At 43.2% G+C, this 26,115-nt stretch overlaps 1 protein-coding gene across 4 annotated transcripts in view; it reads left to right on the top strand.

Annotated features, from left to right (window-relative positions):
- Positions 1-13,415: 13,415 nt before the first annotated feature.
- TLN2 (talin 2) overlaps positions 13,416-26,115 on the top strand; it is a 347,160-nt gene continuing 334,460 nt past the window's right edge. For 3 of the 4 annotated variants that reach the window (XM_048866513.2, XM_048866512.2, XM_048866511.2), the window contains exon 1: positions 13,416-13,575. The gene's annotated coding sequence lies outside the window, so the exon portion shown is untranslated. The remainder of the gene's footprint in view (positions 13,576-26,115) is intronic. The other variant, XM_075133009.1, reaches the window with a different exon arrangement.

Raw genomic sequence — 26,115 nt, 5'->3', positions numbered from 1 at the left:
AAGTCCCACAGTTAGAACTTAAGGGGAGCTTGAGTGAAGTCTAATATTTTATGCTTATCCTCTTCCCTGGGGTGTGTTTCACCCCAAGTGAGTAAACATCAAATGAATGATTCATATGCATAAGGAACAGATTCCTGGAAGGACATGAACCAGCGCTTTCTCCATACTAAGGTATCAGGGTTACCACTGGGGCTATGCTGGTATTCCCCCTTCTGCAAGATGCATTAAGCTCCATTATGAGGAGGAGTATATAATAAATGGAGACCTACCAGCTCTGCTAGTGAGGTAAAACTTCTAATTTTACTCTTGGGGTGAAGAAGAAAGTGTTTCCTTTGCTGAAATTCATGGCAGTTGTGGAAAAACTAGGAATCACAGGTCTCTTCTCAACAACAGAAACAAGTCAGGTCCAGGTTTATGAAGTGCCTGTTCAGCTCTGGCAGAGGAGGTGTAGCTTGGCAGAAATAGTAAAGCTGATTAAGGAACAAAGAGAGAGTGCCAAATCCACAAAGTCCTCATTACAATTAATAGGTTTAATAGACTCTGCTGGTATGAGAGCTTTGAAAATCTAGTCTTAGCCCACCAGACCCCAAATACATCAGGCTCGGTTCTCTGTGGAAAATTGATTCCTTCACTTTGTGCTGCTGGCATAAAGGGAGCAGAAGCAGCCCCTCCAAAGAATACCCCTACATAAGGGGGTCCCCTAGATGACAGAGTGGCTCTGTGCTGTTTCCCATTTGCCCTTCCCCTGGACTTGGGGCCATGTTCGAAGCTGGGAGAGGGAACAAGGCCAGAGTACAGTGTGTACCAACTATTTGTCCCATGGCCCCACAGGAAACCAGAGTCAAAGTTAGAGGAGCCCTAAGATCTAACTTACATGATGGCCCTGGCTGCCCTGAAAATATGGGAAGCACACAGGTGGCTTAAAGCTAAGCACTATGGTGCTTAGGTGTCTACACTGCAAAAAAAAAACAACAAAAAACAACCCTGCAGCAGCAAGTCTCAGAGCCCGTGTGTGGCGTTATCGGATTACGATATAACCATATAGATCATTCTTGCAACCACTGTTATATATTTCCAGCAAATATTGTCAAAGGTTGTCGAGTGAGGTGTCTATGAAAAGGTTATGATTTGATGGTTATGATTATGCTATCTGTACACATGTATCATTTTTGTATGTGAAGTTATAAGTATTGGCTCTATACTTGGATTTCAAATGTTTGCTCCTGGGGTAATGCTCACAAGGTAACACCCAGGACATCTTGGAGGGACTGTTCAAATTAAGTGGCTCCTCAAGAAATCCTTGGTTGACAATGGACCATGGGAGACGTCCATCTACACTGGGTGGACTGTCATGTAAATGTGCTGTCTGGAGTGTAGGTAATGGCTTTCTGCCATGACTGAGGGATATTGGGCATGAACATGTGACTTGCCCATGTGACTCCAAACTCCATCTTGTTGCTGTGGGATGCCCTCCACATGGAAAAAGCTATAAAAATGCTGGAAACACCTCCATTTTGTCTTCAATTCTGCTTCTTACCTCTGGAGGTACTTTGCTACAAACTGAAGCTCTGAACAATCGACTGAATGACCCATCCAAGCTGTGGATGTACTCCAGAGACTTGACTTAGGCTAGCAGTTTATTCCATCACTGCTACAAGCCTAAACCAAGAACTTTGCCATTACTGTATGTGATGGATTCCTTTTAACCAATTTTAACTCTCACCTTTCTTTTGTTTTATGAATAAACCTTTAGAATTTAGATACTAAAGGATTGGCATCAGTGTGATTTCTGGGTAAGATCTAAGTTCTATATTGACCTGGGTGTGTGGCTGGTCCTTTGGGATCAGAAGAACCTATTATTTGATGAGACTGGGTGTAAAGCACCACTCATCTCTGAATCCAGTATTTTTGGAGGTGATATAAGAACTGGAATGCCTGAGGAAACTGCCTTTACGTTTTCTTGTTAGCCAATGTGGTGAAACAGGAGTTTACTTCTGTGGCTTGTTTGGTATATCTTATAAAAGAATAACCACCAGTTTGCCCTATTTCTCAGCAGTCTGTCTTGAATTTGGCATCCTCAGTTGTGACCTACTAAGGCAGTTACACTGGGGCTAAAAATAGCAATGTAGATGTTAAGGATTGGGCTGGACAGAGCCCGGCGTCTGATACCTAGCAAGTGGGGTGGCTCTCAGAACAGGAGACCGAGCCCAAAAGGCTATGCTGCTATTTTTAGCCCTGTAGCATGAGCCCCAACGAGCCCAAGTCAGTTGGCCCAGGCTCTGAAACTTGCTGCAGCACCTGCCGGTCTTTTTTTGCAGCGCAGACATATCCAGAGCCAGGGGTACATACTGCCTTTCTCTACTAATCCAGACTTCCGGCATCCAACCCTAATTACAGATCTGTTACATAAAAAAACCCTATTAACATATTTCCTTATCTCAGTGATGATTTCACAGGAGAACACAGCAGATCTGTGAGATTACAGAAAACGCAGCTTAAATCTGAAGATGCAGCAGAAGGAAAAGAGCCATGAGAAGGTTTTAAAAATCCTTTTTTCCAAAATTATTCAAATTTGATTTATCTGTCCATAAAAATCGTGTGCTGTAAATCACATCTGAAGAGTGTGATTTTTTCATTTTGCTGTGGGTAGATTTAGTTAGTTATCCCCATTGGTGATAAACTGAAGAGTATAAATCTGATGTTCAGCAAAAAATATGAGGCTTGAGAACGTGGCTGGGGATATACAAGCAAGCAGGAGGAGGTGCTCAGCTGGGGGCTGGAGGAGAGACAGTCAGCAGAAAGGGCTGCACCACCACAACTATGTATAATGAACAACTCAGAAGATCTGAATGTCTTCTAAAAAGTTAAGTATGGTACCTATATTGGCCTGGGCCATTCTGGTTTCCATGCCCAACATGCGTGCAGAGGAGCACCTAAGCTGCTCCCTTGGCAATGTTAGAGAACGAATCATCTTGCACGATTACCCTTCTCTTACACAATTTTTGAGAAATCACCCATAAATATGCTGTGGCTGTTTTATTTTCCCTCCTGTACTATTCTTATGAAAATAGGTCTATTATAGACAATATTCATAATAGCGCTTTCTTCACCAATTGGAGGAGGGTTGGATTAGCTGACTTCAGACATAATTGCAGGAATTAGACTAGATGGATCACTGATTTTTCTAGTAAAATGACTCCTTTGTTCCTTTAAGTAACTGATTAGTCTTCTTCTATGCAATTGCTTTGTTTATGGAGTGAAACTGAGCATCCACAGCTTGCATTTCTCAGATAGTTCCTCGGTGTATTCAGTCTTGGCACTATCAATGGGGAATAACTTTCTTAACTTCTAAGCCCACTGGTTTTACCAATACTGGATAAATACTGTTTGTCAACAAGAGAAGAATCAGTAGAAGATGATCCTGGTGAGAGAGTTCTCTGGTAAAAACAACAACAAAATTCCTATATTTTTCTGGAGCACTGTGCAGTGATGAAAGATATCCCTCCATCCACAGAACTTAATACCTTTTTTATAGAGTGTCTTTTATCTTCAAAGTGATTTATTAACTGATTTTTAAATATTATGTATTTGTTGCAGTAGCTTTCCTCAGAGGAGTGTTGTGAGAATTAGATTGTAATAGAATATTATTGTAGAGATGGCGAAACAGATGCAAACCAGTTAAGGTCACAGTCACAAAGAGCTATGGGTGTTCAGCATGTGTGGAGGCTGTTTGGGGACTCCCAGAAATGGAGGCATCCAAAGTTAATAAAATCTTTTGATAACATAGAGAGGAAGTATTAATGCTGGAAGCACATGGTGTGCAGCATGGGGCTCAAACCACAAGGCTAGACCTCCATAGTATTGTTTATTCTGTGGCTGGGAGCAAGACTTCCAGCATGGGCAGAGAGACATGCGCTACTGGGTGTCAAGCTAATACACTAAAAACAGCAGTATGGACATTGTGGCTCGGGCTCTCAAGCCCACCCGTCCCCCTAACCTTGAGAACCTGAGCTGCAGGGTCCACACTTCTATTTTTAGCATGCTAGCTTGAGCCCTACTTATGTGAGTCTCCCTGCCTGGGCTGGGAGGCTTGCTCCCAGCTGCGGTGTAGACATAACTTGTAACTCCATGCGTGTGCAAACAGATTGCCTAGGGTGCTGCCTGAATCTGAGGCTTCTCCTCCCTGTGAGGGGGCAGGCCTTTTTTTCATGAGCTCTAGGATTTTAAATCAGGGCTGTCCTCCCCCTTTTTTTTTGGTCATTCAAAGGAGACCAAAGGCGACTGAGCTGCACATTGGCTCAAGATCCGTTTTGGCAAATTCTGGCTGGGTGTTGGGAATTCAGTGTTGCAGTGTGGGATTGCTTCCTCCTGAAGAGTGTACAGAAAACAAATGTACCCAAAAGAAAAATGGTGAGAGCCAAAGTCCTAAGATGTATTTATGGATTGATTTATGTAAAATGGAACACGGTAGCCAATTTGAAATCCTAGAGCTCAGAGGGGAGACCATGGGGGAGGAAGGAAAGGCCTGCCCCATCAAAGGGAGGAGGGGCTACAGAGTCAGGAAGCAACTGATCAAGAGGAACAACAAATGATAACAAAGAAAGGGGAATGCAGGTCATCAGTTGAGAACAAAGGGAACAGATGGGGACACAGAGCAGAGAACCTTGGACTGCAGCCACTGCTCTGCGATGGAGTTGGTGGGTGCTGCCCAGAGGAACTTTGTCTAAGTATGTGAAACAAGCAGGGACCGAAAGTAGGCCCCACAGTTGTAGAGAACCCCCCACCGAGCTTCCTCCTCCTGGACAAATCTATAGTCATCTTGCCCAGTGCCACAAGGAGGTTGACAGGGTGGTGCCATGGCTTTGCTGGGTAGTGGACAAGGAGTGCATAAAGGAAAAGATGAAGGGAAAAGTGCAGCCAGAATCCAAGCAGGAGGAGGAGCTAGAAGTGGGGTTGCACCCTAGTGATCTGGAGATAAAGGCAACAGAAGGAGCTGGCATCGGGGACATCCGTGAACCACACCGGCCATATGCCTATGCTCACAGCTCCATGCAGGAGCCACCCATAAATACCCCCAGCAGGCCAAGGGATCAGAGTTTTGAAGGCAGCAGCCTGAGAGCCATGAAACTCAAATCTTCTGTCGTGCAGGACAGGCAGGAGCTATATGTGCCTCCCACACACCAACCTGCCATTCACACTTACCCCACAGGGACCGACCATTCCTATAAGCAGCTTCCCTGCCCAGTGATTATTTGGCTCCCCGGTCATTTACAGATCTGATTATTGTCATGCACAGACCCAATCACTAGGATGCTGAACTGAGACCACAAGCTAATTTCACAGAGGCCAGAGGCCAGCCACGGGATGGCAGTTACGGCCAGGAGGGAGCCCAGGAGGAGGGAATCTCTCAGAGGATCCCTTTTGGGAGTTCCTTCCCAATCTTCCTACTGAGAGAAGGGATTCACCTTCCATGGAAGAAGTCTTGGGGATGTCTGGTATATCCCAGTGGATCCTTGGAAGACAGGACCATACCAGCTCTGAGCCCCAGCGTGGAACAGCATGAAACCCCAGCCCCCTTCCACAAGGGAAATCTGTGAGCAGAGAGTCCTCTCTGTGCACAGATCTTGAGTTGTAGGGGGTGATAATCTTTGGTAATTACCAGCCTGGACAGGATTCAAGGTGTGACCTAGAGGTGAAAGGCTTCATATCCCATTACTAACTCCCTGAGCCATCCAGATCCTCAGAGGCATAACACCATCCTTCAACGAAGCTCTCAGCATATATAGGAGGCTTGATCTGATCTCAGATATTTGCAGTTAATGAACACACCCTTAGAATGGCTTGTACTACTGATTTTAAAGCTACTGTATATGCTCAATGTACACCACTATCATACTGAGGGTGAAATTCACCTCCGTGCATGTGTAACTTAGGGTTTAAGTGAGACTGAAGTGCTTTGTACTACATAAAAGAAGGTTTGTTTTCGCCTCTGAGTGCAAAAGTGTGCAAATATTGCTTTTGAAGGAAATTATATAGTTTATGCACAAACAGCTTACAGCATGGACTTAGTCTTGCTAATATCATAAGCAGATGTTGGTGCTTTGTTAAACTTACAAATAAGATGAGAATCACAATAATGAGCATTACTAGTGTAGCCAATTTTTCTTTGGCAGACCTCCAGCAGGAAATATTCTTGTGTCAACTTCAATTCTTTCCTTTGGTATTACACAGACTCAGACAATGCATTTGTTTGATTCATTTACATATGCCCAAATCTCTATTTCATTGTTTCAGAGCATAAAACAATTGTTCTGTTATAAATCATAACAAACAATCTATAAATCTGAACAGTAAAACGGATGTAGCTAAGTACTGAAGGAGACTGTAACACAGAAAGGAAACTGAGTTATGTATAATATAGAGCTTATTATTCGAATGATTTGTATGAAGACGAGGTGCTAACAAGGCCTCGTATTTTAAAAGTGAAGAGTTTTCCATCACACTGAATTGATATAATTTAAAAAAAAAAAGCAAACATTTTCCTTTATAACGGCAACAAAGCTAATGTGTGGTAACATAGCGGGACACTAAGGGCCAGGAAAACAACAATTTTATTTCCTAAAAGGAATGGCATTGTTCCAATACTTTATCAGCATCCTTGGGAGGAGTGGCAACTGAAAAACTCTGCTGCTGTAGCACAGCATGGATTTCACCATTCAGGTGGTAAGGTTGACACTGTTTCCCAGATAAAATTTTCCAAATCGCTTAAGTGACTTTGGAGCCTACATCCCATTTTCAAAAGTGCAATATTTTAAGTGGATTTTTTGTGCATACTGTTTTTGAAAATGGGCAAGATATTCGATTAAAAGACTCTATAACTTACTGTTCATCTTGTGAGTCACCACTTAGTTACATACAAGTGATGTGGAGAGCATCCCTCCTGTGTATTCTGTGAGTCCTGTCACATGTTTCAAAACCCTGCAAAATGTTTTGTGGCTCAGGTCCAAACACTAATTTTAAGATATGTTTGGAAACCACAATTGGAAACACCAACCCATATTGGATATTATGACAGTCTGAATCCAAGCCTTTAACTCAGACATTTTCATTAACCTTGTTTTTCATAATCAACTTAAGCAAAATAAGTTTCCTTCTGAGTAACATGGTAATGCCATGGGAAACTCTGCTTTTTAGATATTAAAATGTTTTGATGTTGCTAATACTGAGTATGAGGAGAGCTGGAATAAGCAATTGTGAAATCAACCTATGGCCCTAACTGCTATTATTACTATTCGGTGTTGTGCCTCTAAAAGTGACCTGTGGTTCTTAGTCTCCAGGCCTTATACATTACTGAATCTGGGTCCCAAATATGACCCACAATCCTATTCTTCCACCCTCTGAAATCACCATTTCCCTTTAAATTAGGCATTGGTTCACATGCGCCTGAGTTTCTGCCCTCCAGAGGTACTTGTGTCTCTTTGTTTGTGTTTTTTTACCTAGCATATTAATTCTGTAAAGTCATTCTGTAGTTAATTTAAAATTGGTTGAGTGACTTTCTGCAGATGCAGCAACTATCATATAAGGGAAAATATAATTTCTCTACAAGGCTATATTTAGACTGTAATGTAACTATGGAGCTAAGAGAAGTTGATAAGATCAGCTGCTCCTGCATAGACACAAATCATTCAATACTCTGGAACTCTGTTTTTTGTCACTCGTGACTACAGACTTCAGAGTTGGGGAAGGAGAAGTGGTGAGGTCACAGGATGATTACCACAGTTCCAATCTTGATTTTAAACAGTAAAATGCTGATAATGTAATAGGGAGGGAGGGAGGGAAGGGAAGGTGACCCCTTAGGCAATTTCGTTTTACTATTAAAGGATTTAAGTCCTTAAAAAGACATTTTTCTAATGGATGAATCTCTTCCAGAAACTCCCATGCAAAGCTAAGTAGTAAGAGTCAATGGTGCCACAACCCTTTTTGGAATAACTTCTATTGTGTCCAGCAAGAGGTAATCACATTAAGTGGGACTGAAAATAATTTTACAGCAAGAATTGGGGGCTTCCATTATTATCAGAATGAACAATCTGAGTCACAATGAAGAAACTGATGTAACAGAGTAACACAGACAGGTGAGATTTTCTTTGTGTATTGTTCTTTGTAGTGCTGGGGTGTGGAAGAGACAAAGGAAGGCAACTGAGCAGAAACACAGCAGTGGTGCTTTGATAAGACTATGCAAAAAGTAAACAATATGAAGACTTAGGCCTGGTCTACACTGGGGGCGGGGGCGGAATTGATCTAAGTTACACAACTTCAGCTACGTGAATAATGTAGCTGAAGCTGATGTACTTAGACCTGCTCACCATGGTGTCTTCACTACCGTGCGTCGACGGCTGCTGCTCCCCCATTGACTCTGCCTGCAGCTCTCGCGGTGCTGGAGTACAGGAGTCGATGGGAGAGCGCTCAGAGCTTGATTTATTGTGTCTAGACTAGACGCAATAAATTGACCCCCGCTGGATCGATTGCTGCCCGCCGATCTGGCCGGTAATGTAGACATACCCTTAGGCCCAAATTTGACCTTCCGTTACACAAACGTGATCCTTCCTTGCATTCAGAGAGAGAAAAATATGGCTTTTAATGTCTGAGAGACAGTGTGTGACTGAAATGGGTGTGAGTAATGAGGAAGTGTGCCCAAAGAGCCTTCCCCTTACACACATAATGCCAGGGCTACTCACAATTGGAGCCCCAGTGCTCAAGGAAGTGTTGGGACATCACCCCAGAAGGGCAGAGAGTGCGGGGTGGGAGGGGTGATATGGCTGATAAAGCCTAACAGCTCTGTATCCACAGGCTACTTTCAGAGGTTGGACTATCAGGGACAGCAGGCTGTACCAAACTATGTTAATGTTCCAAGGTACTTAGGAGCCCTAATTAAATACAAAATTAGGAACTAGAATTTTTTTAATTATTCTGTGTGGTGACTTTTTAATTCAGTGTTACTTCACCACCTGTTCTTTTGTTCAACAATTGCTAAATCAGAATCTAACACCACATCTGGTTGTTTTAAGCTACTTAACAAACTATTTTCTTTAACTATACTTTCCAAAAACAGGGTATATATGCCAGAGGAAGATGGTCTAGTGGTCAGAGCACAAGACCATGAGCTAGATACTCTGGGCTTATTCCTAGCTTTGTGACTGTCACAGATTCACTGTGTATTCTGTGCAAGTCACATAACCTCTCTAGTTTTGACCCACTAGGGCTCCTGCGTTTGACTTTTCCAAACCTTCTTACATAGGTATCAAAATAATCTGTCACATTTTAGCCAAAACATGTTCCTCTACTAGCTTTTAATAAGTCCATTTACCTTGCTGGAGTCATGTTTCCTGAGCTTTGTAAGTGTTCTCCTTCCCATCCAAAGCCTTTGCAGGATCTTAGTAACTGGCATTGCATTCCTGTTTTAATGTATAAGGTGGTAGAAGATTATTATTTTCTCACTTGTCAGTTTTCTAAAGATGCCCAATCCTAATGGAATATCTATATGCACTTATTTTTACTATCTCATTTGCATACCTAGATTTGATTTATGCTGCATTTAAATGGACCCATTCTGAGCCATTGATTTTTTTTTCTTCTTGATTTAAAGTGCATTTGCACTGTCGGATTAGAAAACTGTTTATAGCATGTACCCGTCCTGACATTCGACACTGTAAGCAAAAATGAGAGAAGGGTTTCGCTAGAAATGCTGTCACCTGAAGGTGTGCACCCATGATATGGTTTAGGTATCGAAGTTCTGATATTTTCAATACAAAGATTAACCCAGAGCCATGAACAAGTGGGACAGCATTTATGGGCAGTTTGTGTAGAAGTTTCATTATTCTGTGGGCATCTCCTGACATCTGCCTCTCAAGTTTAAAAAAGGAGGTCCCCATCTCTACTAACACACCTGGTGAGCAAGGTCTCCCATTCCTGATGGTATATGTCAGCTCCACTTTGTTTCATGGAAACGTATGATCGTTGTACTTCTTGATCTGCCAAAGTGCATTTGCTTTTGAGCCTCTGAAGGTCTGGTAATGAGGAAGATGCAGAGAGATGAGGTAAAACTGCTGGGATGGAGGGAAAGTAAAGCCAGATGCCTGAAATAGAATGTCTCAATTTTTAAGCTTTGTCTGGATGGAAACAAAGCCTAGAAATGTGATTTTCTTCCAAGCAGTCATAATTTTTCCCCTCGTTCATAACGAATCATAAACATGTCAGCTCACTTGTCACAGCTGGTAATTGTGGCTAGAGTCTGATTTGATTGTGAGAGATTATTATGTCATGCAGGTCGTCAGACAAATCTCAAACTCAGCAGTTACTACTACTAACTAAACCAGTTTAATGATACTCCAAGAGACAAGTGAGAGACTAATAGGAAAGAGGTGAAGGGCCAAAGTTGTCTTCACAATGAAACGGAAGGGAAAGTTGGATAATTTCAGAACTGTGATGTAAGCACCTTTTTGGTTCATCTCAATTATTCTGAGTCTTTTTTCATCAGAAATATTTCCATCTGCAAATGTTAATAAAGTGAACTAATGTAAATTCATCACTAGATAGAATGTTCCAGCTGTTGTAGAGGACCAACAACAGGCTACTCACAAAACTAGCCTCTAAGATGGAAAAGATTTCTGATTATCCTTGTCTCTGTGGAATCAGGAGATTTATCTGAGTAGACTGGAATCAGAATTGGGAAAAAGTAGAGTACGACTTGCTGATTCCTGCAGGCTGCGAAGCTTACGTGAAACCCAAAAGTGTCTCACTTTTACACACTGACATTATCTAGGAAACATCATCTCAGTTTGGAATAAAGCTTTGGATTTTGTTACCTCATTATTTATGTATCCTTGCTGAGTTGTGTATAAAACTTGAACTGTTAGCTCTTTGAGGCAGGGACTCTGTCTTTTATTTACCTGTACAGCACCTAGCATGCATAAGTAAACATGATGAAAAATAAATAATTCCCATTTTTGGAAAGCTCAGACTCACCATTATGCCATCAACATCTAATGTTTTGGGCTTAAGTTATCAGCTCTGCTGCACAGGCCTTGGAGGTGGGTGGAGAAAGTTGATTTTGTTACCTTTTCACAGTCCTGTTTTGGCACTAGTCAGCCTTCTTGGGCCTGGCAAAATTTAAAGCATCCTCTGGGCTCCTCTAAATTACAGTTGGCTGCTTATGGTCTTTCCGATAGTTGAGAATAGGTGAAATGCAGTCAATCTGTGGCCATGCCCTTACTTATCCCTGGCTATCCCCCAAGGTGTCTCCTGTACTGAGAGCTGTGAAGGCATGTGAACAATGCCTCAGAACTTTTATTTAGGTATGTATATCTTTAAACCTATAAAAAAGCAAATACACCTCCAAACAAAGTATTCTAATGCAATAAAGCAAATTAAGCACACCTTCTAGTGCGATTTGCAAGATGCTTTTTGTCCAAACTGCAAGTGGTCTAAGTAGCTCAGAATGACTGTTACAGTTGTTAATACTGAGATGCCTTAATCATGCAGCTTAGGTGTACAAGGTAACTGCTGTTGGGTATAGTAACTATGAGACCATCTTCAACAAGCTCACCAGGGAATGAATTGCTGTAGAAATCCTGAATGGGTTTCAGGACTTCCTTGTTCTACAGTCCAATTGCATGTTGGCCTAGTGGCTTAATGCTCACTTGACTGCTCAAAATTACTGTTGACTGGGAGAATCGCTGAAGGATGATGCAACTGAGAAAACTTTCTCCTGTTTACAAACAATGCTGAAGAACAGTTGATCATTTAGGCCCCTACAATTTTTGTACTGGCAAAATGATTTTGATTCTGGCTATAATTTGTTTACTAGAAGAGTTATAGTGATATAAACTGTACAGAGAATGCAAGGGGTTCAAGCCAGTGTAAGGGGTTCAAAACAGTGTAGCTTATTCTCCACCCTGTATGGGTATCACTATACTGATATAAAGTACCTTTATATTGGTACAACTCTGCCTGCACGAACGGGCCTATACCTGTAGAGTTAATGCAGAACAAACCCTTAGTTTTGCTTGTTACAACAAGTTTCCAGATAGTACTACGTGTAAAAGCTTAATATGACCAAATATAAATAGCTGTTTTGCCTTGAATGAGTTGATATTTTTAGTCACGTTGAAATAATCCAGTGCACAGAATTTTGTTTGGCCCATAAGCTCCTGTCTAAGATGGTGATGAATAAACAGGAGGCGTGACCTACCTCCAGTGTAGGTACAGGGGTGCCTAAGTTGGCATTTTTTAGATTTTTGATGAACAAAATGTAAATTGTACCAATGTAGGGTGCAGGTCAACGAGGCTCTGTATGGGAGAGAATCTGCCCTTGTGGGTCTCTTTGCAAAATTCAAGTTTAGGTTCACTTGCTCTTTAGCCCTTTGGGTTGGTTTCAGAATAAAATATAGTTACCTCAGTGCCAGGGCAGGGAAGGAAGTTTAAAGGGACCTATTAATTTAATTCAGCTCTGTAGAAACATTGCCTCAATTTTTGAGAATTCCTGCAACCTCTGTCTTGGGTCTCCTACATGCCTGTTGCTCTCGTACCTAAGTATGTAACACAATCTCAGCCATTTAACCCCACTTTGTAAGAGTTTGCAGTGTTAGAAAAGTAATTTAACTTAGACTAAAAGTCTGGTACTCACTACCTGGGTTTACATACAGTATTGTTGTATAGATACAAGTAAAGGTGAGGGCAAGTGTCTAGCCAACATGGAGAACCCTGCATTTTCTCTAACAGTAAATGAAATTGCTCCACAAATCGATTTCCCTACTTAAAGAATACTTTATTTTCCCCTGCTTTCCGCATCCCTGAAACGAAGCCATGCCCTGACCTACTTCCCTCCTGAAAACTATCCCAGGGCCACTGGCAGCTGTGACTGAACAGGGGCACATCTTCAACGGGGGCAGAGCTCCTAGTGCCAGCTGCCCTGCCCAGAGGAGGGACAGAGGGCAGCCTGTTCTTAGGGGGAGAGAGGTTCATACTGCAGCTGGGAGCACGGACCTCCCCCTTCCCACCACCCAGCAGGATCAATGGATTTTTTTCGTCTGGGTCCCCTTTGCTCACCTCTCAGCTGGGTGGAGTGGGATGGGGGGGGGGTCGCTGTAGCAGCTGCCCCCATATCCTCACTCGCAGATAAGAGAGGGCGATAGGGGACCTTGCTGCCTAAATCCACTGAACGAGGAGGGGGGAGAGGTGATGTCTCTGTGGCAGCTGCCCTTGCAGGAGAAGCTGCTGCTGCACTCGGGAGGTCCCAGGGTGGGGTGCGGGCGTGTGCGGGGGGTCCCTGCTCCAGCTAGGGGGAGGAGGAGGCGGCGGCAGCATGGTCGGGAGGAGGAAGGCAGACCAGTCCCAGAGTGATGACGCGTTTCCTGCTCTCCCTGGGTAGGGGGCTCCGAGCCTGGAGTGAGCAGCAGCTGCAAGCGGCTGAGGAGGAGCAGAGCGCAGGAGCAGGCGGCACTGGCAGGCAAGGAAGCGGGGAAGGAAGCGAACTGCAGGGGTTAGGCGCTTTGCAATGCAACAGTAACGCCTGTCCCGGTAGGAGCCTCTGAGGAACCTTTCCCCTCTCCTGCTATTGCACGTTGCATGGAATTTCTCGTGTTTCTTTTTTTAACCAAGGGGATAATCCTTGTACGCACGGGCTGAGTAGTGGGAATGCAGAAAGCCAGTGCGAAGCCTGGCGGTGCAAAGGGAGCGCTGGATCTGCAGGGGAATGAACCTCCACCTGTCTTTTGCGTGTAGCTATTGCATTGCACTCAGCCTCGCAAGGAGACGGGTGAATTTTCTTGAACCTGGTAGAGGAATCTTGTCTGGAAGCTCAAGGCTGGCTCGGCTCAGCTTTCGCCCCGATCCCTTTTCCGGTGATTGGGCTTTTGCAAAAGACAGACCAGATGCATGGAGTGACCCTTCCAGATCCCAGCTGCTGGAACTGGAGCGTGTTAACGCTTGTTGATAGCTAGCTTCATTCCAGCACAATCTAATCCACACCGAAACGCTGCCCTGCTCACTGGAGCCTAGCTGCAGAATGGAGGAGACTCAGGGAGCTGTAATAAAAGCAGTTTTATACCTGGAGTAAGGCTCTTTCCCTGCCCCGCTTACATTTCCCCACCACACCCCCCTACACCGGAGCAGGCTGCTGTACGCGAAAGCAGTGCAGACCAGCACGAGAGGAGACTGGGGAAAAGATGCAAGAGGGGCTGCTGTGCTTATTTACCTCCTGCATCAGCCGGAGCGAGCTTGGCGTGGAGCAATCCTCTGCGTCTTGTAATTTAAATCGGGGGCCCCGGGTCTGGTTGGAGGGCTGGGGGCTGGGAGCCGGTGGAACAGGCTGAGGGGAGGCATCGGGGAGGGAGCCATATTTTTGTGACTCTGAGATTTGATTAGACCAGCCCACGTTGCATGCATTGAGCAGCAGTAAAGGGGGGGGAGAGGCGACCACTATTCCTCGCCTCCGGTACGTGTGTCCAGAAGGGCCAACTTCGGATGTATGGGGGAGGTGAGGGGACTGGGAGGCGGGCGGTGGCTGATGCAGGATTTGCCTGGCTTGGCTGATGTGCAGAGAGGGTGAGAGATTGCACTGCAGATAAGAGCTGTCCATGCCCGTTACAAGGCAGCGAGCGCCGACCTCTCAAGGACAATCATTTCTCTCTCCCTCCTTTTATTGCTGAGATGGGCTGGGGTTCGGCAGCGGGGCTAGTTTGCAGGTTGTGGGATAGACGCAGGCTCGGCCCGCAGGGCGAGGGATGGACCGTGCGCTCGGGTGGGGAGAGCTGCGGGCTCTCCCAACTCTCTTCCTCTGGCAGGAAGGCAGGGCAGCTTCAAGGGGAAGGGGGCGTGGGAGGCTGGCGGAGCCTGGGGGATGGGCTGGCAGCGTGTGAAAAGACGAGCGGCTTTTTCCATCGGGCTCGCGGAAAGGCTGCTGGTAGTTCCGGGGACTGTTCTGCCCCAGGAGGCGAGCATCTGGCTGCACAAGGTGTGAAGAACTAGGTCTCCCAGCGTGGGTCGAGTGCATCGATTGTACTTGTGTTGCTGCTGAGGTGGGATTATTTACACCTTCCGCGGGGCTAGGGTTTCCCGTGCCTTTCTTTCCTTTGAAATGATCCTAAAAGGTGCATCTGTTTGCTTGCTGCATATTCATGCCGTTATGTTGTGATTGCAAGACGCCAGTAGTACAACGTAGGGTAGTTTTGTAGCAGCAAATTGACCCCTGCAAGCAGTTGGTGTAAAAGGATATTTGCAATTTTAACAATAAACACTGGTGATTGTTTTTATCTTATGGAAAATCTCATTTTCCGGGGTTTTTTTTTTGCTCTTCGTTAACTCTAGACGCGTCACATTCATTTGTTTATTGCCTCTTTCACTTAGGGTATGTCTACTCTATGAAATTAGGTCGAATTTATAGAAATCGTTTTTTTAGAAATCTGTTTTATAAATTCGAGTGTGTGTCCCCCCCATAGAAAATCAGCCTATCAGAGGCTTGTTCACCTGCACATCTACCAATGTGATATATGCCATCATGTGCCAGCAATGCCCCTCTGCCATGTACATTGGTCAAACTGGACAGTCTCTACATAAAATAATAAATGGACACAAATCAGACGTCAAGAATTATAACATTCAAAAACCAGTCGGAGAACACTTCAATCTCTCTGGTCACTCGATTACAGACCTAAAAGTGGCAATTCTTCAACAAAAAAACTTCAAAAACAGACTCCATTGAGAGACTACTGAATTGGAATTAATTTGCAAACTGGATACAATTAACTTAGGGTATGTCTACACTACAGAATAAGGTCGAATTTATAGAAGTCGGTTTTTTAGAAATCGGTTTTATATATTCGAGTGTGTGTGTCCCCACAGAAAATGCTCTAAGTGCATTAAGTGCAGTAACTCAACGGAGTGCTTCCACAGTACCGAGGCAAGCGTCGACTTCCGGAGTGTTGCACTGTGGGTAGCTATCCCACAGTTCCCGCAGTCTCCGCCGCCCATTCGAATTCTGGGTTGAGATCCCAGTGCCTGATGGGGCTAAAACATAGTCGCGGGTGGTCATCAGGCCCCCCTTCCCTCCCTCCGTGAAAGAAAGGGCAGACAATCGTTTTGCACCTTTTTTCCTGAGTTACCTGTGCAGACGCCATACCACGGCAAGCATGGAGCCCGCTCCGCTCACCGTCACCGTATGTCTCCTGGGTGCTGGCAGACGTGGTACTGCATTGCTACACAGCAGCAGCAACCTATTGCCTTATGGCAGCAGATGGTACAGTAGGACTGGTAGCCGTCATCATCATGTACGAGGTGCTTCTGGTCGCCTCTGTCAGTTCGATCAGGAGCGCCTGGACAGACATGGGCGCAGGGACTAAATTTGGAGTGACCTGATCAGGTCATTCTCTTTAGTCCTGCAGTCAGTCCTATTGAACCATCTTATGGTGAGCAGGCAAGCGATACGGATTGCTAGCAGTCCTCTTGTACCATCTTCTGCCGTGCAGGCAAGAGATGAGGATGGCTAGCAGTCCTATTGTACCGTCTTCTGCTGGGCAGCCATGAGATGCAGATGGCATGCAGTCCTTCTGCACCATCTGCTGCCAGCCAAAGATATAAAAGATAGATGGAGTGTATCAAAACAAGAAATAGACCAGATTTGTTTTGTACTCATTTGCAACCCCCCCCCACCCCCCGTCTAGGGGACTCATTCCTCTAGGTCACACTGCAGTCACTCACAGAGAAGGTGCAGCAAGGTAAATCTAGCCATGTATCAATCAGAGGCCAGACCAACCTGCTTGTTCCAATAAGAACAATAACTTAGGTGCACCATTTCTTATTGGAACCCTCCGTGAAGTCCTGCCTGAAATACTCCTTGATGTAAAGCGACCCCCTTTGTTGATTTTAACTCCCTGTAAGCCAACCCTGTAAGCCATGTCGTCAGTCGCCCCTCCCTGCGTTAGAGCAACGGCAGACAATCGTGCATCTGAGTTGAGAGTGCTGTCCAGAGCAGTCACAATGGAGCACTCTGGGATAGTTCCCGGAGGCCAATACCGTCGAATTGTGTCCACAGTACCCCAAATTCGACCCGGCAAGGCCGATTTAAGCGCTAATCCACTTGTCGGGTGGAGTAAGGAAATTGATTTTAAGAGCCCTTTAAGTCGAAATAAAGGGCTTCATCGTGTGGACAGGTGCAGGTTTACATCGATTTAACGCTGCTAAATTCGACCTAAAGTCCTAGTGTAGACCAGGGCAATGTCTTTCCCATTAAACCAATTCTGCAATGCATGTCTTTAAATAACAAGATAACCGTTCACTGATTTAAAAAAAATCCAATAAATTAAACAATTGCTCACTTCCTTTCCAAGTCTTATAAAAATGTACTTTGTCAAACTTACTTTGGGAGCCAAGTTTCATCCATGTTCCTTTCATGCCAGAGACTGTGGTCTAAGTTTGAACGTATGCTTCTAACAAACATTAGTACATGCTGTGTAAGAGGTTCTGCATGAGCAGGGAAAGAAAACCTTAGTGTGCATGGTGGGACTCTTCCAAAAACTTTCTCATACTGGGGAAAAAAAATCTCAGCTTGTTTGCAGGTACCATGTGAAATGCCACATCTCCTGCTGCTATCACCAGCAGGAGAGTGAATTTGTGTGGGGGGGTGGAGGGCGAGAACACCTGGATTTGTGCTGGCAATGGCCCAACTTGATGATCACTTTAGATAAGCTATTACCAGCAGGACAGTGGGGTGGGAGGAGGTATTGTTTCATATTCTCTGTGTGTATATAAAGTCTGCTGCAGTTTCCATGGTATGCATCCGATGAAGTGAGCTGTAGCTCACGAAAGCTCATGCTCAAATAAATTGGTTAGTCTCTAAGGTGCCACAAGTACTCCTTTTCTTTTTGCGAATACAGACTAACACGGCTGTTACTCTGAAACATCTCCTGCATGCTAATTTATTCTCATTTGTAGGGAAGTGTATTGTATGCCAACACTGATGAAAACTGCCAGTATTAGTCATAATATCGTATCTAAATCTAGTACATGGAAAATTTCCACATATTGATTCTGTCTGATATAACAAATAACTGCTGTGTAGACTCATTTATGCTAACTAACTTTTAACTCCAGCAGATGAAAGTTAAGTATAGACAAGTTGGTTTGTTTAAAAAACAAATTAGATCAACTGTATGAAAATAGCTGGATAAATATTATTACTCCTGTGATCTACATCCTACATGAATTCAGTGCTGTGATATTTTTGACTTTTTACACACTAGTTGCTGCAAAGCTACAGGATTAAGTTGGGTTCTCTTGTTGCCTCTGCATCAGCAGCAGAATTGTGGAATTTAAATCAGATTATAATATATTTGTATCCTGTATCCAAATTGAATGCTGTTTGACTTCTACTCCCTGGGCTGAGTTTGCAGGGTTGGCAGACACAAACTAGCTCAGTTTACAAGTTTTGTATCTCAAACTTTACAACAAATATGGAACCTCACAATAGCACTTCTAGTGACTTTACAATATTAACTGTAGTGGTTAAGTTTGCATATTGCTGAATAGCAGACCTGCATACTGTTAAAATAACATCATCTGTTACATGATATCATTTAACGGAATGTGGTAAACTCTAACTTGAATCTATTTGAAATGTTTCCATAACACCGTAATAGTGACTAAAGATTTTTTGCAGTGGTGGTTAAACTAGAGGGGATCATAAGATAATAGAGGTGGGGGTGGAAATGAATTTACCTTCTGGAGTGATCACTGTAAGCTGCCAAGGATTAAGTAGTTAAACTCTGAGCTCATTTGTTATGCAGTTTGATTTCTTTTATCAGTTGCCAGCTAATCAAACTGCTGAATTCTACTTAAATTAGAAAAATCACCTGCAGTTAAAATACAGCTGTGATAGCACATCTCTGCTTATATTCTATACAAGTCTCAAGGTTTTTATGGCTTGAAAGATCTCCAGCTATTGTTGAAATCGTGTGATGTAGCTTGAACAGGATAAGCTTTATGGTGACTTAAAAACTCTGCTTGTGAAAGCTCTTTCCTCCCCTGTTAGGTACCAAGTCTGGAGGGGTCCTGACACATGGAAGCAAGGGCGGTCATGGCTTTCAGAACTGGATTTATATAATGTATGTTTTTTTTTTTTTACTGTACAAATGTGAGGGCTGGGCCTGGGCAGGTTCCAAAGCTGCCGGTGGTGAATTAGTCGTTAGAGCTAGACAGCAGTGTCGGCATCCAGCTCCATTCATTTCCATGGCATTCTGCTACTAGTGCATTATTCCAACCTGGATTGTCAGCATTATATAACTTAATGCAGTATCCAAAGTAATGCCTACATATTAGTGATAGGCCATCCTCAGAAATTTCAATTAAACATCCAGGTTTTTTGGCATCTTGAGTTTGTAAAACTGGCCTAGGTATCTGGCTAGAAAAGGCTCTGGCTTTCAGATGCTGCTGCTCCACCTAGTCATAACTAGGAAAGGTAGAGACAAGAAAGTGTGTGTAAACACTATACCCAACTTGAGAACATCAAAGGCTTGGTTCAGGTTCACTGTCAGAGGTTTGGTTTGCATATTTACTAGTAAGTCCTTCCTTACTATTTGCAGACAATTGGATGCTGATAACGTAGAAAATAGCAAACAGAATGGATGAGTGGTTATGAAGGTCCTGGGAGTTGCCTGTAATACTTTGTGCATATTACATCTTCAAACTGTTTGATTTTTGTGGTGGCATTTGCTGTAGAATTACAAAGGGTTAAATCAAGTAGGCGTTACCTGCACATAGCAGGAAAGGGAACAATAGCATCAGATAGCCCCATTGACCCATAATTAAAGGACAATGCAGGTGTCACTGGGTGGTTGAAGATTTACTTCTGACTGTGCTGATTTCAACAGTCTGGCTTGTAAACATGGGAGTAGGAATCCATGTGAAGAAAAGAACCAAGAATTTAAGAGTGTATAAAAAGTCCCTGGAGATGAGGGGGAAGAGGGAAGCAGACACTATGGGGAAGTCCGCAAAAGTTGGGGTGTCTGGGGTGAGCTAAGCCTATGTAAACCTTTATGTAAGATTGACATACGTAGGTTTTTTTATTGTATTTAAATCCCCTTTCTCTCATGCTTTGTTCCCACTGTTGATATTAAATAAAACTATGTTTTTATTTGTGAAAAGGGCAGGTCACTGAATAAACCACTAAAGGGTAAACCACTCCTGAAGGGAAGACTTGCAGGTAGCTTAACCCAGTCAGATCTGCTGGGTCAGCATGGTTGATACATATGTTAAAATGACCCTGGGCCCAGACTAAATGTCAGGAATTGTGAGACGCCACCCCAGGACAGGTGAAGGAAACAAGCCTATCATCTGAGGAGGTGGATTCAGAGACCAGAAGAGTGGACCGGGTTGCAGCTAGCTCTAAACCGTGACTGGTAACCCACAATACTTGATGCTGAAGTGTGACTATTGAATTTTTAGTTTTCAGAGTATTCAGTAAAGCTGTGCCATGCTGGGAATCTTGCTCCATGATGGTGTCAGGAAACCATTTCCCTGGGCTTGGTGTACACATGCTTATTTTAGAATTGATCTTGAATTAATCTGAGTACTCAAGGGAAAGCTGGTAAATTCTCATTGTTTTCCAGCCAAACCCATAAATTGGGATTCCATCTCTAGAGATCCACCCCCTCAGTTCTCAAAATTTTACCAAAGCATCCTGATAAAACTAAAAAAATCGAGTGCCTGAATTTGCTGCGTGATGGTTAATGTACAATATAGTTATCTTAAAATACATTTGCAATACCGTGGTGCAACAGCCTTGTTTCTGCCGAGCTGAGGTCACGTTGGTACTTGAAATTAAACAACCTACACTCTCTTTTGTATTTAAAGCCATTATCTTTCTGTACGTGTGCACTGGGAAAGAAGTGTTAGAACGTAGGACACAAGGACAAAGAGTATCGTGCTTTAATATCTGATAGCTTTTGCATGGATGACACTTGCTCTTTCTTTTAAAAAGATGACTTTTCACCTTTGGGAAAAGGGGGAAGAAAAATCTTCATGCTACTAAATCATCTTGAATAACAATTAAAGAAATAAATGATGAGTGGTACTATCTGGGCACTTCACTTCTTGGCCAATGCAAGGATAACTTATATTGTTGTCAGTTGTGGAGTAGGCACTAGTTCCAACTGTATATTGTTATCTTTTAGTGATTTGTTAACAGGGCTGGAGTAACGGGATTAGCACTTTACATGGTAGAATTGTCTCCCACTGCAAAAAGGCCTCACTGATACTTCTACTTGAAAATTGCTTACATGGCACCTTTATAAAATATATAAAAATAAATCTTTTCTCTCCCCCCCCCCCCATTTCCCTTGGCTCTTAGTTTGGCCTGGCTATATTTATTGTGCATATCTTATATAAAGATCGTTAGAAAAGCCTGCTGTTTCTCAAAACAGTCGGTCTTTCTGGACTCAAAGGCATTTCACTATTCTGGAATTTAACTGTCTCACATAACATTTGAGTGTTGTGTGAGCATAAAATAAATTTGAAAACTTAAGCCTTTTTTAGCATCAATCTGTATGGATGAGAACTTTAACTAGTCTTCAGGTTATTGATGGCAGGACTGGCTACTGGAAATTCTGTTCTAACTGACCTAATGCATCCGATGAAGTGAGTTGTAGCTCACGAAAGCTTATGCTCAAATAAATGTGTTAGTCTCTAATTGTCACAAGTGCTCCTTTTCTTTTTAATAAATAGTTAGTTTAGTTATAGGAATAGTTGACCTAGCATGGTATCAGTGGAGGTAAGAAATGAGTCTGCATCAGAGCTGATCCTGGGGTGAGGAAAAGGAAAAAAAATAAAATAAAATAAAGCGTGATACAGTCTAGTTGGTGAGTGAAAGGGCAAGACAAATAAGACTTTTTGCAGGAATAATAAATGAAATACTGGAAGACCTATTCAACGTGTTGCACTATTGTGATCCCAGACAGAATCAACCTGCAGCTAAGCAGGTGTTTTTATATGAATCCAAGAAGCAGAGGGAAGAAAATCAATTTAAGTTACTGCCCTGAAGTGTGGCACACATGTAATTTTTGGAATAAGACTTCCCAGTCAGCCAGGATTGTTTGTGAGATACATTCGAACCTAAGGAAATAATAGCCTTGATTTTCTCCGGGGCAGAGAAATGTCTCCCTTACAAACTGGAGACTTGAACTGCTCAAGGAAAGGATCAAAAGAAGCAGCCGCTAGGGACGAACAAGAACATGGGATCAGGTTAAAGGAATCTAGCAGGAAGGACAGATCAACAGAGAATGCTGACATCCTGACCCACTGTGTATTGTGGAAAGCCAACACTAAAGGCAGGAGGAAAATGCACAACCCATGCATAAAGGTGTGGGAAATGATTGCTTCTTATCCATGCTGAAGCTACCCCAAGAGAGAGAATACATGCAATGGCAAAGGATGTGGTAACCTCAGAAGACAAGCTAAGAACTCTCAACATACATATAGCCGATTTAACTGCTGTATTTGCAACTTCATTTATAAGGCCAAAAACCAACTTGATTCCAGCTGGATTGCACAGCCAACTGCAAAGTAATCCAGCAAGTTTTAAAACCAGCAATAGTGAACTGGAGAAATAGAACCAAGTGCTGGCTAAGTACAATAAAATCACTCACGCTAGTGGCCCAGTGCAAGTGGACTAAAACCCATGCAAAGAGGTAACTGTTTGGACTTTGGTGCCCAGTTGGTGAGACAGGGCAATGTTCTTCTTTGTTAGACAGGACAAATTATGGCTTTCATTACCCTACGGTACCAAGAGAGCAAACAAGTTGGAGTGGGCAACATGGGCTTTGTCCAGTATTGCCACAGAATACAGTGGAAGTACATACTTGAGAACAGACACCTAGAGGGCAAGCTCAGGTTAGAGATGATCCCAAGGTATTGCCCATGAGCGGTTCAAATGTTGAGTTTTGTCAGTCCTGGTGGAGCCGCTGATGCAAGTAACAAGCTTGATGAGTGGTGGGTTTCTTACAGCTGTGAGAATTACGAGTGGTGAGTGGGTCAGCTGTCAAGCTAGCCGTCAGTTAATATATACTGGTGCAAAAATGCTGAATGGAACACCGAAAAGAAGTTGAGGACATGCTACCTGAGATACCAGCGCACAAGCGTTCACCCTTAAATGTTAATGGGTTCTGGAAGAACAAAGTAGGGGAATTTTGCCATCCCTTCTGACAAATGATGTTGGGTATGTGGGCCTGTGGAAACTGACTTAGGCTGAAGTGTTTAAAGATAAACTGAATCAGATGCAAGAGGCATTTTCAGGCATCAAGATTGTGGCCAGCAAGGACATGATTGCAAGAGAAGGGGGATGTTTTGTGATCAGGACCATGATTGCAAGCTGCATCTCCTGGACTGGAATAGAAGGCTGGATGTAGAAGAGCTAAAGGCATAGTTTTAGCAACTGTTGGCCCTAACAAATAATCAAACATACTCAGTTTTTGGATAAAATGTAGCAACCTGTGTGGAAGTTGGAGGGACGAGCACTGGTTGCAGCATCTGGAAGAGGCCATAGATAGTCTCTCACCAGGGACATGGAGAGCAAGGACTGGCTAGCTGCAGTCAAAGCCTGTCTGTAAATTAGTAGAGGAAAAACTACTTTTTGTAGTGACCCAGCCACTCCCAGTCTTTATTCAGGCCTAATTTGAAGGTGTCAAGTTTGCAAATTAATTCTGCAATTTCTCCTTGAAGTCTGTGTTTTTGAAGGTTTTTTTTTTTTGTTGAAGAATGGCCACTTCATTTTTCCCTCTGATATTCACACCTTCTTGTCAACTGTTGGGAATGGGCCACATCCACTCTGAGTGAAGTGGCCTCGTTAGCACTGATCCCCCCTCACTTGGTAAGGCAAGTCCCATCTTTTCATGTGCTCTATATTTATACCTGCCTACTGTATTTTTCAGTTCATGCATCTGATGAAGTGGGTTATAACCCGTGAAAGCTTATGCCCAAATCAATTTGTTAGTCTCTAAAGTGCCACAAGGACTCCTCGTTGTTTTTGTCTTTCTTTGTGTCACTGACTTCTGGATGTACTCCTTTAGCCATACTTAAATAGGCAGGTCCACTACTATCCTCTGCTGTGGAAGAGAGGATAAACTAAAGAAGTAAACATACTTATGCTGAAACCACTACAAGTCATCATCAAACATGTATAGTCTACTGAGGACTGGTTGCACCAATCCGAGTGTCCACAGTTAAAGGCATCACACCAGGCATTGTGTAGTGATGTTCCCAGATCTGGCTCAGTCCTGCGAATTCATGAATTGTTAGTGTGACCCTGCAGGCGGTGCCAGGTAGGGTCAGGCCGTGCACTGCTTTGCTTGTTGATGGAGAGCGTGGCGTGCTGAGGTATCTTTTGTCCATCCTGGTGACATGACTGAAAAAGGTACAATGCCACTTGTTAAGATAATGAGCAATTAAAGGAAGACCAGATCTTTGAGGTTATGATTTTTCTCACAAAGTCAAACTGGTCAAACAATGGAGCTGACTCAATAAAGGCTGCAAATATCTATACAGGAAAAATGCATTCCTACTTAATGCTGCTGTTGGTTCCCTTCTGAAATGGAGAATCAGAGTTCAAGTGGCTGAAGATGCCATCCAAATATGAGAGGGAGCTCTGGCACTTGAGGCTGATAACAAGAATAAAATGAAAGATGCAATCAAAACTAATTTCTCACATACAGGTGTCCAGCACGCTTTCTACAATCCTAAATCATGCTATAGAAGTTACAATTTCTCAGAAAACCATAACCCTCATGATCAGCTGAAGAGGGAGAATGGCTGCCCCAGCTTAACAGTGATATACTGTGCCACTCCTGAAGACTCTTTTCTATATGAGTCCAGTTACCATAATAGTTGAAATGCTGCCTGAACACGAAGTTGACTTAGTTCTCAAAATGGTTCTCATATTGTACAGCTGGGGACTTTGTAGAGTGATGCTAAATGGAAAAAAGTATTTAAGGAAGTTTCAGAGACTTCATAGGCTACAGGTTTGATACCGTTAGAGTAAAAAGGAAACTTGACTAGCTAGAACTAGAATGGCACAAGATCAGTAAAAATTAGAAGCTATGGAACCTTTCAGTGAAACAGCCAACATGACTTAACACAATTACAAGGATGATTGAGTTCAAAAGATGAAAACGCAACTTAAATTCCATTCTTTCTTTCCACCATTCAACACTGAAGACCTGGATTTCTGTGTCATTTGTGCTGGTGAAATAGGCTGTTGGCTTATTGAATCAAAATCATGGAGAACAAAGTGGGGAAAAAGACGAGACAGTGGAATTGAGAATTATTTACCTTTTTAAAAGACCTGCGTTGTTATGAAACCAACTCGGTACTAACTGGATATTTGGCTCACATAGATAGGCTTAGTGTTTACAGCAAAAAAATTTGGTGGGGCCTGTTTCAGGAGACAGGTAAGAGAGGTTCGTGTGGATGTAGTGATTATTTTGTCTTAACTAAGCAATGCAAATTCTTCACTTTAGACAGTACATGTCTCTTTCTGTGTTTTGAGGATTGACTCTACTTAGTGTCTTGCTACATTTAATTGAACTTCATGGTTCAGTTTGCTTTTTCCCAGACTAGTATTTCAGTTCAGGTGGCGCCAGTAACAAGAAAAAAGGTCAGGTTTCTGCCTCTTGATGAAATCTAATCATCTCATTTGAATTTCACCTGATAAGACTATGCTACATACTGAGGTATTCAGAACTGTGCATTCGGTAAGTGGGTTCTCCATAGCAAGCGTAGCTCTAGTGAAAAAATGGAGTGCTACCTGACATAGTACTTGGTTTGCATACAGTGAGAGGTTATCTTCAAATTGCTTGCTGACTAATCCATCCTATGTCTGTGAGGCAGTAAATAAGTATGGCCTTTTGTTGAAGCTAACTCCAGTTAGAAACTTTTCAACTCTGGCTTTTAAGAGCTCTTTTACATAGAAGAGTGCATGCTTGAAATGTCAGCTGGGAACGTACTACTCAGGATGTTAAGTGCAGCTGTGTAGTGTATGTACTAGGGTGTAGCTTTTAAGGTCTGGCAGTATTGCAT

The sequence above is a fragment of the Caretta caretta genome, chromosome 10 (assembly GCF_965140235.1).
Source record: "Caretta caretta isolate rCarCar2 chromosome 10, rCarCar1.hap1, whole genome shotgun sequence".
NCBI classification, from domain to species: Eukaryota; Metazoa; Chordata; order Testudines; family Cheloniidae; genus Caretta; species Caretta caretta.
The sequence above is the reverse complement of the archived record's forward strand: the minus strand, read 5'-3'. Positions and strand labels throughout refer to the sequence as shown.